Below are 19,951 nucleotides of genomic sequence, written 5' to 3' on the forward strand. Positions count from 1 at the left end.
GGGTACTTGAAATACAGCAGGCCAAAACTCACCCTTGCTCAGCCACTAAAGACAGTTGTTCCAAAGCTTTTGTGTCTTGTGGCTCTGGGAAGGAAATGTCTTTTTTTCTCCTTAAACTCAGCTCCCAAGTTTCCCTCACATATGTCTGTACGGGTCTACTAATGTCTCTCCGTATCAGAAATCATACTATACTGTTCTGCAGCTTGAGCTGTTCCAACAAAACCCTACTCCTTAACAGAGTGCACTTCTCAAAACAACCCATCCTCTGCTTTTAAGTCTTCTCTGTATTTGTTCCAGATGAGTTCCCTGCCATATTCTCTTCCCTTACTCCACACCAAGCTCTTCTTTCTCCCTCCGTGCAATGACCTATCTTTGCTCAGGAGCTGGCTCCTCCTCAGCTCCCACTGTGTACAACTCCCCTGCTGCTAGCTCAGCCATATCTGCTGCTTCCCGACTAAGCTCAGACCTCATCCTCTCCCCAGCTCCAGGCTGTTCATGGCCCTCTCTCCCTGTTGCTCTGTTCTCAGCTCTGACTGGAGGCTTTAATACACTCATTTACCCACCGTCATGAATTGTTTTGCTCTGTAAGCACTTGAAGTACAGTTTGTGGGGGGAAAAAAATCCCAAGAAAATAAAGTTGTGCTGCACAATATTTAGAAGGAAAAAGAGGCAAGAAGGTCTCATGAGAACTGGGTATGAATTTACCTTGTACATCCCCACAGGCACAGGCATAGAAAAGTGCAGGCTGATAAATCCCTTTTATTACCTGCACTGGTATCTGAAGGCAGGAGAGGATTTTGAAAGTCTGGCCAGTCCCCAGAGTGTCAAATCCAAGGGCGACATTTGAAATTCAGTGGTGACAGAGTAAGACAGAGACAGACAACAGTGACCATGTGTGTTCAGCCCAGAGTATATGCCAAAGCCAGAGAGACAACACATCAAAATAGCTCATGGAGCTCCCAATATAATTAAAGAGTCACTAACATCCCATGGAACACTCTGGGGAAAAAAGAAAAAGAAAAAAGAAAGGTGGGAAAAAAAAACTTGCTCGGCACAAACCGATGGTACGAATGCTGAGGCAGCAGCATGAAAGCTTAGTTCCTTCCACACCAAGCAAAGCTCTGCATCCTCAAAATGCAGCTCTACTCAGAAAAGTGACTATGCAAGAATGCTGGGGTTTCTGCACACTCAATCTCTCCCCTGGGCTGCTCAAGGAGAGCACTCTTCACTTGCTTGACTAAAATAAACATATGCTACTTTTTTCTCCTGCCACTCCTGAAGGAGCCAACACTGCTCTGGAAGTGGGACTTTTTTGCCAGCAGTACCAGGAAAGCTCCACGTAACTACAGAGCTGCAAAGAGCCCGTTTAGAAGTACCTGATCTTTCCTCAGGTGCACTGGTAACATCTTAAGGTCAAACTGTAAACCATGTAAAACATCTTTATCTCCTAAAACTGGTTTTTCTTTCTGTTTCTTTTCAGAAACCAGGGTATGTGAGGACATTGAACTCCAGCATTACAAGTTTCCTACCTTAGTAGGTAGATGCTTCTCCTAGCCAGGTGAAACACCCAGCCTCACCACGCTGCAGACTTGTTACCTGCAGGAGGATGCAAGTGCACCAGTCTATCCAAGATTCACAGCATGCAGGTCCCCTTTTCTGGGAAGGTGATTTGATTGTTATAGCAGCACTGGAAGATTTGTGTTAATGTATACATCATATTAATGTATATATTATATTATGTATATAATATGTATGATGTGAGAACAAAGGATGACTAAGGAAATAGTTAATGCCAGCATATCACAACTTTGGTTTGTAAAACTCACTCTCAGTCTGACTCAGATTAGTAACCCTTTACCATATCATCAGCTAAATGCTTTCCTACATCAACTTACTGGGCCCCTGAATCCCTGCAATGGAAAATCTTTGCAATATTTCTGTAGTCTCACCAACTCGAAAATCAAGTATCTGCACCAAAATCAGTGCCAACCATGCAGCAATCTGACTTGTCTTTGCAGTAAGCAGCAAAGGGAAAGACAGTAGGAATTACTTGGAACAAATCAGAACTGAAGACTATTTCTCAGCTAATTTAAACTGTAATAGCCAAAACATGTGAGTTCGGAGCAACCCTGTGTTCAAACAGGCTCAGAAGTGCATCCCACATCATGTTGGCATACTGAGGTCTGCCTGTGTGCTGCTATCCTCCTACAGATAGCGGAGAAAAAACCCTAAAACACTTCTGATGTCACACCTCAACAGGACCTAGTAGGATTTTGGCTGAAGTGACCCATTTTCCTTTGCTGTTGTCAGTTGGCATGCGAAGTAGTGGGATGAGAAACTGTCAATAGACTCCGTTGATAACCTGTAGAAAGCCTCTCTGCTGCTCTCATCTGCCATGGTTTAATTTTTAATTCAGCAAAGTAGTGACAAGGACGTAGGCAGCCAAGGCCAGTCAGCAGCACAAATTGGGCAGGACAGGTTGAATTGATCTACAAGGAGGAAATGAAGACACAGCAGAAACTTTGGGCTATAGGTAGCAATGGGGCAGGCAGTGGAGGGGGGAGAGAAGCACAGTGAGGGAAACGAATAGAGAGAAACAGAGCAAGGACAACACCACAGGAGGAAAACTATTGACGTTTGGACAGCGACAGGAGCTTAGTGTTTCTACCCCAAGAAAACCGGCTAGCCCAGGCTGTATGGTACATGGACCATATGGATTGCATTGCTGGCACATAATCTCCATCGTGCCTGTGCCAGAAGCTGCAGCATGGTGACACAGGAGGATACCCAAAGATAGCCTGTCACTGTGCTTCAGTCAGCTGACAGAGAGTAGCAAGGTATGCTCTACTCCAAGCTCTTTTTTAAGCCAGAGGTAGAAACGTCACCACCCGTCCAATTCTCCAGCATTATTTCTATCCTTCTCAAGCCAAACCTGAGAAGTGAAAGTACAGCTATGTTACCCACTTCTAACTACAAATTTTAGCAAGTAGTCAACAAGATTAGTTGGAGGGGTTTGCAATTACTACTAGCATTAGCATTTATTACCATATCACTAGGCTAAACACCTAAATCAAGAGGTAAATTATGAAAGTGGCCTCAGCCTAACTGAATACCCTGCTCACACACATAGCTGAGGACCACACTGAGAGCATGTTTTCCCCACTGACAAGAGCAGATTTTCCACACTGACGGTACTTATCTTGTAAAAAAACCCCTGTGAACAAGCATGAAAAGTGCTTAAACACCTAACACAACCACTTGGACCAGCTGCTAGGAACATTTAATGAGTATGCTGTTGGACATTTTCATTATTCAACAAGTAGTACACTACTTAATTGGCATTTTTCAGTGGTAGCTGTAAATATAGCCCTTTATGCCAGCTCATGTCAGACAGACAAGAAACTTCAATGCTGCTCTATAGAGTGCTGAAACATTCCAAATTTTGCCAAATCATTTCCAGCAATTCATTTTGGAGAATAATAAAAGTTTCCGAACGTGCAGAAATAAAATCTTTAAATATGGGTATTTTTGCCAAGTTTGATTCTCATTTTGACCAGTGTTTTCTAGCATCACGGATTAGCAGAACTTTGTACTGCTATGTTTTATGCTTGCAGCAAAAAAAATGCAAAACCAAGCAGAAGCTGACTGTACTCAGTCATCTATCTGTCACTGGGCTGAAACTCTGCTCAGATTCATTAGGTGGCTTTCACAAATTTTGAATGAATCTGATCCCCAGTTTGAAGCCGAATGGTATCAATAATGCTTCCCTGTTATGACTTGATGAAAATGTTTGTACATTATCTAAGAATCAGGATATAATCATGCAATAAGCAGAATGCAATCCCTGAAAATAAATGCTGTCAAGCAAAAGGAAAGCCACACTATTTAGAAGCAACAACAAAACAGTATTAGTAATACAGTACTAAGACTGAAATTGTTCCAAAAATGCTCTGAAAATGCCCTTTTCTCTGTATTTTGTGACAAGAAATAATACTCTGAAGGCAAGGCAGCAGAATCCATGGTATTCTCCGTGCCCAGAAGTGAATGGAGGCAGCACCTATTGTACTCTACACTGTAAGAAATAATTCATTTTACCATGTGTGCTGCTCTTAACAAAGAAGGGAAGCCTCCGTTTGGAAAGTGAAGCATGAGCTCTTACTGAGCATTAGCACCACCAAAGCTCACATTCACCACAATAAATAAACCCTCTCATCTGTACAAATATACCACAAGACCATAATTATAAAGCACCTTGCTATGTTTGGTCTCCACATTTTCTTGCTTCCCTTGCAGGATTCAAGGACCGGTACAAGCAATGCATACACACTGCAATGGGAGACAGGACTACAATTTACCTGACATGGCCACAAAGGCATTAAAGTAGCTGGAGGCACTGACAACAGCAGCACTAATGGCACAATGGCACAGACTTCAACGAAAATTAGCCATTCTGGACACTTCACAGTCTCATTCACAGCCCATGCCAACACCTTCTGCATTGACATCTCACTTCTATCAGCAGCTCTAAAGTTCAAATTAGGTCAGGTAGGACTATCCAGGCTTCAGTCACACGTGATTCCTCTATAGACAAAACCTCCTCAACCACTTAGATGCTTTTGACAATTCCATTCCACCCACCATATATAATAGACCCGATGTAGTCAGCTTTTGATATGCAAAACTAGTATGGATGAAAACTTTGCAGGGGTGGAAACAAATGGGTAGAAACGTCAGCAAAACATGAGCAACATCAGCAGAATTTGCCCTCTCTATAATGGAAGCAAAAACACAGTTTAGTCACAAGATAATACAAACTTCACTTGTAGTCTAGAAGAAACTGCAAGCATTAGATTAGTCGTAGGAGGCCTTCCTTACTGCTCCCTCATAACAGGAAATACATGGAACGCCATAAATACATTGAGGGTAACAAAGTAGAGCATAAAAGCTCTCATATCATGTTTGGTTACCCCAGCTGGTGAAGCTACATCAGGCTAAAATGCCAGTCTTCACAAACCCCAGTGTTGTCCTGCATGAGGATGTTGTCTGTGAGGAAATAGCCCATTCCATGCCCACTCTATCATCCGCAGGAGGCTGAGGCTGTTCTGAGCAACAGGGTCTTGCATTATGTTTTGCTACTGGAAGAGCTGTTTAAATATTTTCATTAGAGGCAGAGTATTTTTGGATGATAAAGATAATTAAGTGCTGAAAGCATAGCGATCCATTTGACACCGAGAATAAGAGATATGAAGTATTTCTAATAAAAACAGAACCCCCGGTGGGATTTGAACTTGCTCTCTGTCATTACAATTTGAGGCAAGTGCTGCATCCATGATGAGACTAACAGTCTCTTTGCCGGGTCTGCAATTTACTGGTCTTATATTGCCTTCATTGGTCTCCCCTGTTGTTCTACAAATGCAAAAATTATAAACTACTGATCACTGCATGCAAACTTAAATTGATTTGTTTAAATGAACACAAGAGTTATAAAGTTTGGGAAAACCTGTTTCCTAGTTGATGCCAACGTCTATAACCTGTTTCCAAATTCATTATCCCTGCTCTCAATTTCCTGTGTGTTTTGCTTCATCAGTGGGTTAAAAAAACACAGTTAGACAATCATGATGATGATGGTGGTGAAGAAAGCGGCTCCTGCTCTTTAGATGTCTGCTCCCCCATATGTAATGTCAGAATGATTAGAGTGTCTGATGTGATGAGAGTGATTAGATCTGTGCAAACACACACAGAGGAGGAAAGAGGTTGGCTTTGACAAAGCACGCAATTACCCAGGTTCTCCCACCACGTCTGGTCCTATCACAATAGGAACAAAACCCCCTCTGTTCTCCTGGGAGGGAATCACTGCCATGCCTTTCCACACAACCACTGTAAATCATGCCATATAGTTCTGTACCACACAGCTATAATTTGATAAATACCAGAATGAGTCGAGGCAATAAATCTGTTGGGTTTTAATTATAAGTGTGCTTTTATAAGTGTGGGGATGGGGATGGGTTGTTTTTCAGCTTCTGCCAATACCAATAATGTACATCTGCTCTTTCGGCCCCGCCAGTATTATTCTATCTTGGGAAATCCTCCACTACTGCCTTACTAGCAGGACTACCTTGGCACATTGATAGCTGTCTCAGGAGCATAAATATCCAGTGTAAAGGGAAAGGTTGTTTCTCTCTTCCTACCGTGGGTCAGGAAGCCCTACCCTGAGCAGGAATAGAAAACACAACATTGGTGTGGAGTCATCTGTCCTGTAATCTTGATTTCCATTGACATTGCCTACATTTGCAAATTCATAAGTGCTCTGTAACTACATGGGTAGGATTTTCCCCAAATGTCCCAGCTTCTAAAGTTGGATGATCAACCAGAGGTCTTTCAAGCTTTTCTTTCAAATAGTAACATTGAGTTTCTAGCTGTTGCGGTTTCAAATGAAAGCTTGTAAATGCACACTAATAAAGCAGGAAACGAAAAGGACAGACCTAAAATATATTCTGCCTTTGAATATTTTAAAAAACACTTTTGCAGATCCTGTTCTTGCTTTTGAATAGTTAAGCACAACCCTATGGATGTTATTAAAAGAACGTTTGCTATAAGAAAAGGTGATAGAAGTTTGTGCATGTAATATGATGACAAGAAAAAATAATGTAACAGGCACACACACATCTTCATATGGGATCATCTGTAAGAAAACACATATGCAAGGGAAAATATTAATACAAGCATGTATATGCACCTCTGCATGCACACAGAGCAGCATCAGCAAAAGGAGCAGGCAGCAAAGAGAGACCAAGGGAATCTTTGTGTGTGAACACGCCTGCACTCCCAAAGGTCAACCTACTCTCCTCAGATTTAATTCCCTTTCTCACTGCTACTGTTCAGAAGTAAATGTTCGCTTTTTATTAAAAATCAAAAGCAGAGGGGCTCATAATCCTCCTGACTCCAGTTCTTCTCATATAAATGAAAAGTTTAGCTTAGAGCAATAGCAGGTAAAATCAGACTGAAAGCAGAAGCTAATTCCCAGGACATATGGAAAAGCTAAACAGTGTTTGAGGATTGTTTTGTTTGTATGTCTACATTTCTTATTAGCTAAATGATTCTTATTATTAACTTTAAACGGAGAATTTTGTAAATCCTTACACATTGCAGCACACTTTTGGAAATAATTTTTCGGTGATATTGGAAACCAACTGCATTCTCCCCTTGTAAAACTAATTCTGTTCTAATCACTGCAAAGAAATGGCACTGCACTAATTTAACATATCTTGCTTATTAAATATGTTCCCTCCTTACTTGCAGTCCCCATATAGCCCTCTGTGCTCCTCATTCTCACTGCTAATACTGAAAATCTTCCCTTTGAAGCACTACCTTGGTTTTAATGATATTTCCCTTATTTAGTGTAACCTTCAGAGCAGGGACTGTGGTAAAAATGTTATCAGCAATACCGCCAGCTTAAACTACCAAAAATATAATTGCAGAAAGTGGGAAGAAGGAGGAGAAAGAAACAAATAGGTAGAGGTTTCTAAGACTTCCAGTTATTTTGGGTAATAATTCCAAGTTTCCTTCTGCAAACACAGACAACAGAAAATTAAAAGAAGGAAACAGATTCCTAAGAACATACTCGCTATGCTCAGGATTCAATTAAAACATCAAATAAGATCCAGTATAATGCTGACAGTGGGCAACACCGCACTACTCTTTTCCTCATTCCTTCCCCCACTTTTCCTTCCCTGCCTACGTCAGCTACAGCAGACTGAGACCCTGTCCCAAATTTCCACGTCAGCCAAACCACGAATAAAGGCTGGATGATATCAAGAAGCAAAGCTCAACCTGTCTTTAAGTTTCAGTTTTTCTAACCCCATAGTTCAGAGTGCTCCTACTCTGAGGTCAAAATACAGAGGAAGAAGCATGCAGAGAAAAGAGTACATCCAAAGTCAGAGAGATCCAGGTGTGAGACTGGAGTGATAGCTGGCTGCCTCATCCCTGTATCACAGATCTCTTGCTCTTGGTAGCCAAGTCCTCACCATAATGAAGTTACTAGGGCAGAACTGAGATCAGGTTGGTGGCCTTCTATCAGAAGCTCATGTGCATGGAGGGTTAACATATTTGTTTCTTTACACTCTACTTTTGGACATCTGTCAGAACTACAGTAAACTCAGCACCAGAAAGGGGAACAAATGACTTAAGCACATTGCATGCAACTTCTGGCATCCTCTGGTTTTTAAGAAAACTTTGCTGCCAACCACACTTAGTCCCAGTGTCTGTTGCACCAAGGTTAAGTGGGTAAAGGGCAGCTCCTCCCTGGGGTTCTTCAGGGGCATTGGGCAGATCAGATTTTCTACTCTGAAAATATCACTTAAAGAAGTAAAATTCACAGTGTGGATCATGTAGCACTTCAACTAGATTTGTGGCAAGGACTTAACATTACCTCTCTACTTTATTGAACTTGAAACAACACAGGTATTCCTACCCGGCTATACCTTTACCTCCACAGATATAGACCAGAATGTTCCTAGTTTGTAACCAAGGAATTTGCTTGATGCTAGACCATCGATCTTCCCAGATGTCTAGTCCAGACATTCAGGGTTCCCTGTTCCCATTGGGATGTCCTTTTACCCTTGTTGTACTGACGCCCTGAAAATAAGCTGAGCTGGACTTATTTCTTTTGCATCTGCTTGACCTCTCCCTGAGCCAGTCTGTGAACAGTAACATGCCTTGGCATTATCTATACAATTTGGGATTTTACACTCAATTAAATTCAGCCTTAACAGCTTCTCCTTCTTCTTCTTCATCTTCTCCACAGGCTATAAAGACCTCACTTTTATTTTTAGCTAGTCCCATTAGCTCAGGACTCACAGACTCTTACATCATATTTTCAGCCCTTCTTCACTACACCTTTTTGAGTTCTCTGATGTTGAGGAAGCCAAAGAAATAGAGTGGAGATAATGATAATCAGTTGGTGTAGGAGCTATGCTATGGTGTCCCTGTCACTGATCTGCCACAATTATTGAGCATTAAAATTAGAAACTGCTTTACCACTTCTCCCATAGCCTCCTAAACAGTGAACCACTCTTGCTATCTGCTGACTTACCTGCCTGAGAAGAGTCAGCCTCTGGACATCATCTCTTCTGAAGGAGCTCTGCAGCAGCTACGGTATTATGTGTCTAGGAAAGGATGCTGCAGAGGTGTTAATGAAGGAAATTGGATGAGGTCCATAAAGAGGAATATGACTGCATCAACATGGCAAATTCTACCTGTCTCTTTGGCTAAAAAACTCAAGAAAAGAAATCTGCTATCTCTCATAACCATAGTTATCAAAAAAGAAGATGAAGAAAGAAATGGTTGCTACCAACCTCCTATTCACAGCAGCTCAAAAAACTCATCAAGGAGGTAGGTCTAATTCTATTTTCTATCTGAGAAGGCTCAGTTCATCCCTTTCCACTTCCCAGAGGAATGCCTATAAACTTCACTAGTGTTCAGAAGATAGTAAGGCCTTCCTGTTGAAGTTGCCACGCACTACTAAAAATTAACTGGCCCAGAGAGAGGAAGAACCATACACAGCCTGCTGATCAAGGCACTCCCAACTCTGTACCCCAGCCTCTGTTCCCATGGTGAGTGGCTAAGTTACTCAGTTTTAGTAGGAGTGGAACTCTTCAAGGCTTGGACAGAAATACAACTGCAAGCACATGGTGATAAATGCTGATAAATGGTAGAAATGTACATGTATTTCTCTATACAGAAATGGGAATCAATGAAGAAGTATACTTGGATTTAAGAGCCACGAGTAGCAGTTGGGCAAGACTGGCACCTATATCCTTCTGAGGGTTTAACCATCAATTTCCCTGTTCCCCATCTGTGAAATAGAGTAATTTTACTTCCTTGCACGCCTGAGGTGGTCTGACAATGCATAAAAAAGATTGAGAGGTACTCATATACTTGGGCAATGAAGGCCACACATCTGCTTAAGACAGCTCACTGAATAACAACTATCAGAAAAGAGATCCCTTGTGTGAGTGTACAAGCGTACCAGTGTACACTCGTAATGTACAAGACCACCAGTCTCACATCAACTTCCTTGGAAAGTACAGATTGGGCAAAGGCCCTTCACAGATTCCCCACCATGTAACATGTCTTCCTCCTCTAAGCATAGGCTCATCTGATCCACGTTTAATTCAAGAGGAGGATCACTTTGCTCAAGAGCAGGTTTTAACAAGCTAACATGCTGGTTTCTCTACTCAACACAGTACAGCTGTTGGAAGGGAGCTGGGTAATTCCAAGTTTCTTCCCTTGGGGAAGCAAATCAAGAGGTCTTCATGGCAACCGCGCAGAAATCCTGGATTCACTGATAAGTGACTAATGTTCCACCAGTAAAGTGCCCGGCATCCATGATCAGGGTAACTGAGGACTAATTGGCATCGTATCGGGTCACTCTCTATTGACAAGCATGCTAATTACCTATAAATAACTGAAGTTAAGACCTTAGAAGCTTCCAAAATAAGTAAATAGTGTCATAATGAATTCATCCTAATGGAGAGAGGCATCACTTCACCTTTAGCTTTCAACACAAGGCCCATTTTGCCATCAACTTCTTTCAGAGTTGGGCCCCTAAGGCAGGTTACCACAAACTACAGGAATATCACTAGATTTTTACATGCGAATAAGTAGTGCTCAGCAGCCTTCTAGCCACAGAGATGGTGAGAATTGAATTTTATTCACCTGCTCTCCATGAGATGCTACAACAGGGATTTAGTCACCGGCCTTTCTGGCAAAAGCACAGTAACTCATTCTTAAACTCTCAGCAACCATAATGGCAACTCTCACCAGCCCCTAACCATTTGCCTGCCTTTACTGACATTTATGACAGATTTCAGGTTTTGCCTGTCTGCCACTGCATATGGACACCTGATGGATTTAAGCAAGGACTAGATCTAATAAGATCGATGTGCTGTACAGCAGTTGCAGAAACACAGCAATCAGTTTTATAGATGAACGCTAAGCACAAGGGCCTAACCACTTCTCATCGCTAAGGGTCCAGCAAGAATTTTGCAAGAGCCAATGTCTCAGAGCTGCTGGTACCCAGCAGCTTCCAGCAGTATAATTGCTCTCTGCTGCCAGGAGCTCACCCTTTCATTGTTACAGTGAAGCAGTTGTGCAAACGCTTCTCCGGTGTAAGGTAATTGTCAGTTGTGGAACAGCTGTCCCTTTCTACTCCAGCTGTGAGCCTGGACATTTTGTCAATCCTTGCATTCTCTTTAAAAAGTAGGGGTTGAGTACACATTTATCAGGCAATCAGTGATATACAATTTCTTAAAGGAAGAAGGATTCTGTCCACCCACTCCACCAGCTAAATTAGTTTAGCTCCAGCTTAATAGCATTTGTGCAGTATATTTCCTGTATGTGTAAGCAAGAAAGGTGTCACTTAAGGGTGCTGAGGGATTCAATTATTTGTAACAAGACAGCTTTCTCTCAGCTTCACTCACTGTTACTCAGAGGCTTGTATTTGTGTGCGGCTCCTTTCAAATCGTATTCTTACAGACAGGATCTGTGTTCCTCTATTGTGCCAAGAGCTTTCCACATAGAGATCAACACTTGATTTGAAGGGACAACTACTGAAAGGAGAGGAGTGTGTGCCTGCATGTGTGCCTGTGTGCATATATCCATGTGAGTGCGTGCTTGAGGAAGGCAGAGGAGGAGGAATGCAAAACTGGGGAAAATGAAAAGTGAGATGGCCTTTCATCTTATTCGGGAAGTCTCTTCTTCAGGAAGATGTATTTCCAGTTTTTTACCAAGACTTCAGCACGTGGTCTGCACAAAGATGATGGGGGTGTTATGGAGCACAAGAGAAATTCCACTTCCCAATATGCTCTTGTCTCCATCTGTTCTTACTGATGTACAGTATCTGGCTACGTCCTGCTAAGAGCTGCTGCTCGGGCTCATGCATGACTTTGGAAAATACGTTTTGCTCTTCTGAAGCCCTCAAGGACAATAATAAATAGAATGAAAAGAAAACCACCCCGACAGCGTTTTAGTGAGTGTCCTTCACAGGCGTACCAGTGTCAGCTGCCCTGGGATTTCACCTTCACCTGAAGGGAGGCCTGCTTTAATCATGCAACATTAGAGAAGAAGAAGAAAAAAAGTCTCTTAAAGGAACAAAGGAAGACAAACTTGCCCCCATTCTCACAGTTTTGCCAAGCATGGTCACAAATAACATGCTGCTTGAAATCTGACATATGCTAGACCATCACTGTGACAAGCCTTGAGGTCTGGCACTACTGTGAAACAATAACTGATAATAATTCTCTTTGTCCTTTGCTGCAGAGATGCTCATTATTATGGTCCTTTTTTGGAAGAGGAAAGTCAGTGGGTCAGCTGGACTGCTGGAGTATGTGAGGTTCAGCTAAGGTCACTGCAGAAGAGCTGCCTGGGTTGTCCTGTTTTGGTTTTGCAGTCTTTGCCACAGGGGTTGTTAGAGGTATTTACACTCCAACCGAGTCCCATTTTTAATGGTTCTGTATACAACTGGTTTCTCTTCATTCCTTTCTGTGTGTTTTTCATTTCTGAGTTATATCCCCAAGCAAAAGATGGGCACACATGGATATTTTTATAAATTGTCTTTCAAGAAGTCTTTGACCAAGTATTTAATAAAAAAAAACTTTTGCAAAATCAAAGGACTCCTGAGTTGGAAATGCAAAAGTCTCTCATGGAGAACAAGTCTCTACAAGACAAAAAGCAGAAATGAAAGAATAATGGATCTTCTCTTAATATGGTGAAAAAGTAACAGCAGGAGTGCTGCTGAGAAGTTTGCTGTGACCTGCATATGCAACACATCAGCTAATACACTGAGAAGGGGAATGAAATTGTGAGAGACCAACATTTACTGATAATGCAAAATGATCCAATCTGGACTATGAGGACCAGAGTATCCTCAGAGTGCTGAGACAATACACACAGAAATAGTTCAGCCTTGACACAGGCAATATGTATTGGGAAAAATTAACTACACTCCTCAGGTATCTTACTGGGTAGCAAAATTAAATATGGTCAGACAAGAAAAAACCTATACTTACTGTAGGCAGATCAATTAAGACTTTTTTTTTTTTTTAGGTACCTCAATAGTAGGCCAAAAAGTAAATGGAACATTAAGGTATTAAAATAACACTTGGTGAAAATCACTCCTGTGCAGAGGCTCAGTGCGAGGCCAAAGCTCCAGCAAAATCTCATCTAAGCCAACTAAATACAGTTTATGTTGGATTTAAGTGGTACCCAGATCTTGTGTGAGTCATTTCTCTCAGGGGTGGGTGAATCTCACCCACCAAGAAAAGTATTAATGCCACTGCATAGATCAAGGTACACCTTCAGATGGAATACTGTGGTTGGTCAGCTCTGGAGCTTTTCTTAAAACTAAGAGTGAGAAAAGCAAACATAGCCAATGCAAATGATTAGAGTCCTGGAGAGAATTTGCGATGGGAAAGGTTTTAGAAAACAGAAACCGTTAAAATAAGAAACAAGTGAAAAAGCATTTGAAAAACACTAAGAAGCAGAAACAACGAAACTTGGCTTTCTATGCATGTGCATGTGGAGAAGGGGCCCCTGTGCATATTCTCTGATGGCTAATAAGGGATGACAATGCATTGTATTGAAGGACATTAATGAGATGTGTCACTTGTAGAAGAATTTCAGGTATTAATTGGTATCATAATTCTCATTTTACAGGCTGGAAACTAACTTGTAAACAAGGCAGTGAATTGGACAAGGCTAAGCAGCATCCTAGTACTGAGCCTTAACCCCAGAACCATGCCTTCCTTGCAAAACACATCCATTTGACTGCCTTCACAAAAATTAGGTGTGACAACAACAGAGAGGATGAGCCCTGCTCTCTCAAACCTGACCCAGCCAGCAGCTAGCCTAATGCCTGTCTCTGAGGGGCACCAGCAGCAAATGTGCTACAAAGAGCAGCAATTCATGGTCGTGTCCTCCAGCAACATAGAATCCTCCTCCAACCCTCAGAATCTGTTTCTGGTTGCTATGGCCTGTGAGCAGAAGTTCTACGCTGTAACTCATGTTTGAAAAAAATAACTCCTCTTCAGTTCATTCTGAACTCGTTACTACTTCTTGCATTTGAGTACTCAGTGAAACCTCCAGAACATTCACAATTTTGTAAATGCCCATCATAGCCCTCCTCTTACTGTCTCTTTTCAAAGCCAGGGAGTTTAGCCTATCCCATCTCTCCATGTTGGGAGACACAGAAGAAAGGGAAGCAGCACGTCAAACTTGCACACACATAGATAGGAGCAGGTAAATTATGGGAGGAGATGAGCAGCAGAGAGAAGTCACTTTCTAATCTCTCATCCAAAGGAGTGCCTGCAAGGCCTATAATTGAAAACACATTTCTGAGGGGAAAGCTATGCTGATCCCCATGCTGGTCAATATGTCTAAACAGGTATAGGAGGGAGCAGGAGAGGGGGAATAGGCAGGGAGACTGATCAGTTAACAGATGAGATGTACAGCTATGCCCTCTGGCTTATGCATTTCAGTACTAAATCTAAGCAGACTAATCTCATACCAGAGTATTTTCATGCTTGTTGTGCTTTCTTTTTTCCATTATTTGAGACACTCACACAGTAGGAATACGGGTACTTGTTTTCTTTCACTCTGGAAACATGGAAGGGAACATACCCCAGTAAGCAAACAAGCTCTAAAAAGGTTAGAACAGAACACAGAGGGTTTCAGAGTGGTGAAAAACAGAAGCAATATCTCCATCTTTTGCGATTACTCTTTCCTGGAAACAAACGGACAAAATATGTCCCTGGGCCAGGATTCACAGACTTGAGCTGAGTGATATCAAAATAAATGTGAGTCAGCTCTGGGCTGCTTACAGGAGGAATGCCTTTTAGAAACAGACATGCTGACTATTGCCACGGTACGTTCCGGCAGGATTTATCCAAATCTCAGTAGATTTACATTCTGCATTTGCTTCCAAAGTACAAAGGCATCCACACTTTGCAAAAGTGATATAGCAAGTAAACATGAAGAAGGCTGAATATCAGAGCAAGTCATTCTCAAGAGCCAGGCTGGGTCAGAGGAGAGGAAAACAAATCACAGCTGCTAATGTTAAGTGGTAGCGACACCTTCTCCTAGTCTCTAGGGGATAGCAAAGTTGTTGTTGTGGAAGCAAATGGAAATAACCAGCAATGCCATCACTCAGAACAGGAGCTGGGCTGCTAGGAGCTGTTCTACTCCCTCATTAGAAGCAGGCAATGGCTTTTGGGTTTCCCAGTGGTGAAGGAGCTGAGTTGACTTTGTGTAACCTTTTCAGAGAGCACGCAGTTGTGGGAGGTAGTGTTTTTCAGACCAGATGTAGACACAGCCCCTGGCCCATGCTTAAGAAGTCCCATAGAAGTCATCAAGCATAGGCAATGCTTGCTTCAGCTTGGTACTGGCTGCAGCCTTCGCCTGCTGAGCTGAGGTCCAGAGTGCCCTGCTAAAGAAAGGATCTTCAAACCCCATCCTAAACTTTCACTGTACAAGAATGGTGACTTTGTTCCACATCGGAGTTGGCTGTGTTTCAGCAGTGAGCTAAGTGGTTTGGGATCCTCCTGCATGACACTAAAAAGTGCTATAGAAATGTCAGCTATGACTGAAATGCTTCTCTATAACTGTACAGCCATTCTATAGCCATATGTTTCACTTGAGGGTTGCCAGTGACTGGGTTTCCCCTTTTGAAAAGCTATGTAAACACATGCAAAACCAGGTCTTTACATAATACAATGGGGTGTATCATTCATTAATGTGCAAATAGGTCGCTCTCCACTTGCCCTCCCACTCGCTTCCTTTCCAGCTAGCTGCAAGCTTATGTAGCAAGAGCTTAAATGTAAGTCACCAATATTCCTGATTTAGCACAGCAGGGAAGAGACATGACTTTCAAAGGCAAGAGGGATGAGCAGAGCACAGCGCGTTCTTTCCTCTCTCTAAGCTCCATCCCGTTAAGGAAAAACACAACCTGAAGTCAACAGCCCATGGACAAGTAGAACAGGATCAACAGTCCAATATCACCCATTAAATGCAGGGAATTTTGAGAGTGATGTACATCCATATGATTTACAACAACCCCATCAAGGCTCCATGCTGTCTGCAGCACGTTAGGCCTAAATTATGCACTGAGAATTTCAAATTAATGCAGAGTGGATTTCGAGTTTACATGTACCAAGCAGTGGTGGACTGCACTAGAATAGCAGACCAAAGTCAGGGATAGAGGAAAGCATGTGCCCTGGGACAGTGTTAAGGATAAGGAAAATGGGGGGCAGTTGCATTGTGGATTCTCAACTATGACCTCACCAGTATTCTATGACATCACAGAACACAACTGGTCCTCAGCCACACGAGAAATGCCAGAAAAAAACAACCTAGAAGCAAAGAAGGAATAACAAAGAGGACAGAATTAGCACTTTACATGTTCAAAGTGTTGTACAAACATTAGTTAATCAATCGACTAATTGCCTAATTAAAAGAGTGACCAGAAAAGTGAGATAGCAGAAGAGAAGCAGGAAGATGCGGGAAGAACAGCAGGGCACTGGGACACCGGCAGCAATACGTGCTCCTGTTCACCCAGGCCACATTATCCCAGGAAAACTTGTGCCAAATTGCCATGACAATAATTAGCCAGAGTTCCCTGACAGATCATTATGAGAACATTAACAGGGCATTAGCAAGAATTACCCATTTTTCACACATTGATTAGGTGCCATTGCTGGTTCATTAGCGTATTGGCTTTTAATAGCCCCACTCCAACTAGCAGCAACCCTTCCTTCCCTCCCCTGGCTGCTCAGCACAGATCCAAACCTCTTTAACTCCAACCAGGCAGGTGACCTGGCCTATGCTGAATCGCACAAGCACGTGGCCGTGGCCATATGCTGCAAAGAGGGAGCACCTCATTAATCTGTCCAGCTTAGGTAGAGGAAAGTGGTGCCTATGCACCACAGGCAATCTTTAATCTTCCTACTGAATCTATACTGCTAACAGAGGGTGGCACAGGGAATAACCCAATCCCTGCCCAGAATCATCACTCCTATATGCCAAGAGGGACCAGCTCCAGCTCTCTTCTTCCCTTTTAGGTCCTCTTCAAGCTCCACACTGGGAGTGGATGTTTCTGTGTATGTCATTCCCAAGACCTTTCTGCAATACCTGCTGATGACTCTCTCCTGTCCCTACTTCCCCAATTGCTACCTCTCACCCCACATTTTGATTACTTCTACTGATAAGCAAGGACGTGCAATAGGGAAAGCGGTGCAAAACATGCTCCAGGGGAGCCACACAGGAAGGTCAGGTCAAAAGGATTGTTTGTGACACAGAAGTTGGGTGCTGTACTGTTTCTGGCACCAAGACTAAAACAAAAAAGGAAAAAAAAATAAAAAAGGAGACATGACTGAGGAATCTGTCCCCTTGCTTTCCTCTTAGGTCACATCACCTGCTCAGCTACATACAAAATACATTTCAGTTGAGTCATGCTTGGGAAGATAGAGCAATCCTCTTAGTGTTATTATACAACTGATTAACTCTCCCTATTCCAGCCATGTCCAGCACAGATACCCCACCCAGACCCAGGGTACTCCTCCCTGCCCCCAGATACCCCTCACCTTCTTTCTGAGACTAGTGGTCAAAACAAGGCAGGCTGTAGTGTACAAGATGGCTTACTGAGGTGTCAGGAACTAAAACTTCTGCAGGGATGGCTGGATTGTAGGACAGCTGAGTGAATGTGTGAGTCACCAAGTGCAGCCCAGCAAAGCTGAGGACAAAGTTAGCACCCTTCAATGCCAAAAGAAATGGATGAGGTAAGGCATGGAGCAAAGAAGGTACGAAGGTTCCCTCATTTGACACTGATAAAATAAAGAAATAAACACTTTAGAGAGATAGAAAGACAGAAGAAAACACAAAGACCAGCCTCAGAAGGATATCACTAGAAGGATATTGCTAGAAGTATCTGAAAAATACTGATGGGAGATGAATGGGACAATGCAATTTACAGAAATGTAGGGAATTGGTGAAGATGCAAAAGCTGAATTAGAACATCAGCAGGACTGTATAAGGTCATGAAGGCAAGGACAAGGAACTTCAAAGGGGGTCTGAGAGAGCAGTGCAAACAAAAAGGCAATGCGTTCTGCGTGGCAGAGGAAAAGGAGTAGTTTTAGCATGCCAGAGAAAGTGAGCTGGGTTTCAAGCAAAAGAGACAGACGATGTTAAAACAATCAAGACTAAGGAAGGCTAAGGCATGAACAAGGGGTCTTGGTGTTGAGAATGAGAAGATGAATTCTCTATATCTGGTAGAGGAAGAAACACGTTGGGGAGAATATAAGGGAGAAAATAACTAGCCTCCATATTACAAGAGTACATGACTGGGAAGATTTTTTCATCATTAGGAGTGATAAAAATGCTGAAGTGAAGGGAATTCAATGGAAAAGACAAGAAGCTTTTTATAACTATTCAGCCTGAGTTGTGAGCATTTGTTGATGGGGAGTTGTGATGAGAGTGTGTGACAGGTCAGGGTGCAGAACATCTAGAAGTTGCTTTAGGTACTTGAACCTGGATATGGCAATGTGAACATCTACACAGCAGACATTAAGGACAAAGCCCTTTGAGATCCACCATACTCGTGAGGATGGGGCACTGAAAGAGAATACTATATGTGACTCAGAGGTGGAAGAAAAAAGCAGAATAAGGGACTGCGCTACATAAAAAAAGGGAGCACCAGGAGAGCCCTACTATTTGCCACAAAGAAGCTGATTGAGGCACTACACTGCCCATGAAACACAGAGGGCACATTAAAGAGGGTTTGAGGTAGAACAAGAGAAGAGAAGAATGAAACAGCAACTGAGTATACGATCAGTTCAGAAGGAAAGGAAAGGGGCAGATCGATGCACCGGGTTCCTATTTAGTTTCAAGCATAGCCCTGTGGTTCATGTGAATCTAATGCTGCAGAACTTGGGAAGTCAGGAGAAGACTACTTCGAGCTCAGGGGAAAGAAGCAGTATGCCAAACATAAATAGTCTATGACTGGGGAGTCTTAAACTCTCTTAGTGGGACAGCTAGCCAGCTATACAGCCTGAATTAGTCACAGAGCCAAAGAACAAGTGACTGCAACTTGTCCTGAGGCCAAAGGCAAATCTGCCAGCTGCTTTGTTTCTCTCCTCAGATGAACATTAATCAGGAATTCATCTGCTATTCATGAGGATCCTCTGGATACTACTGGACCCTGGTGAACAAAAGCACTGCCTTCAATTTTTCTTATATGTCTATACCTGTGGATTATAGCAGTACAGTACCATTAGAAATCCTTCTCTGCTACTGACACTTGGGCAAAATATAGGATGGGAGGGATGCACACGCTAACTCCCAGCACTTCCTCATCATCCCGTGCAATGCCTTAATCACAAAATAGTTAATGAAGCTGGGTCGAAGCGTCCCTCAGAAGTCACCAAAGCAATACGGCGAGAAGTGCTCCTCAGAGTAGGGCTGATGAATACTGAGGCAGGTGTGTTGACAGGTCTGAAGCACAGTGTGACGCCCAAGGCAAATCAAGGCTGACAGCCAGTACTTTTACCTTCTCCTCCCTTTCCCTGGCCTTTAAGCTGAGCCCAATGGGCTGCACACATGAGGACAAAGGAGAGAAGGACGGGTGGGAGAGAGAGGCTGAGGTTGGTGGAGGAGGAAGGCGCCTGAGCATCCCTCCATGGTAGCAGGAGGGAGTTTCAGGGAATGCAGCAGACAGGCGGTGAGCTCTGCGTTGAGTGTAAATCCGCGGGAGGCAGGCGAGGCACCAGGGCTGTGATCCTGACCTTGGGCCAAGGCAATCTGCTTTTTAACTGGCGGCAACGGTAATCCAGTCTGTGAACAGATGGTACGGAGAGGAAAAAATACAGAATACAAAACGTAGGCTCTCCAGTATCTGTTCCGTAAC

At 42.9% G+C, this 19,951-nt stretch overlaps 1 protein-coding gene across 1 annotated transcript in view; it reads right to left on the reverse strand.

Annotated features, from left to right (window-relative positions):
- Window positions 1-19,951, reverse strand: part of LOC103807488 (limbic system-associated membrane protein-like) — a 147,549-nt gene that overhangs the window by 98,858 nt on the left and 28,740 nt on the right. The gene's annotated exons all lie outside the window — the stretch shown is intronic.

Source organism: Acanthisitta chloris, unplaced genomic scaffold, assembly GCF_000695815.1.
Source record: "Acanthisitta chloris isolate BGI_N310 unplaced genomic scaffold, ASM69581v1 scaffold13908, whole genome shotgun sequence".
Lineage (NCBI taxonomy): Eukaryota > Metazoa > Chordata > Aves > Passeriformes > Acanthisittidae > Acanthisitta > Acanthisitta chloris.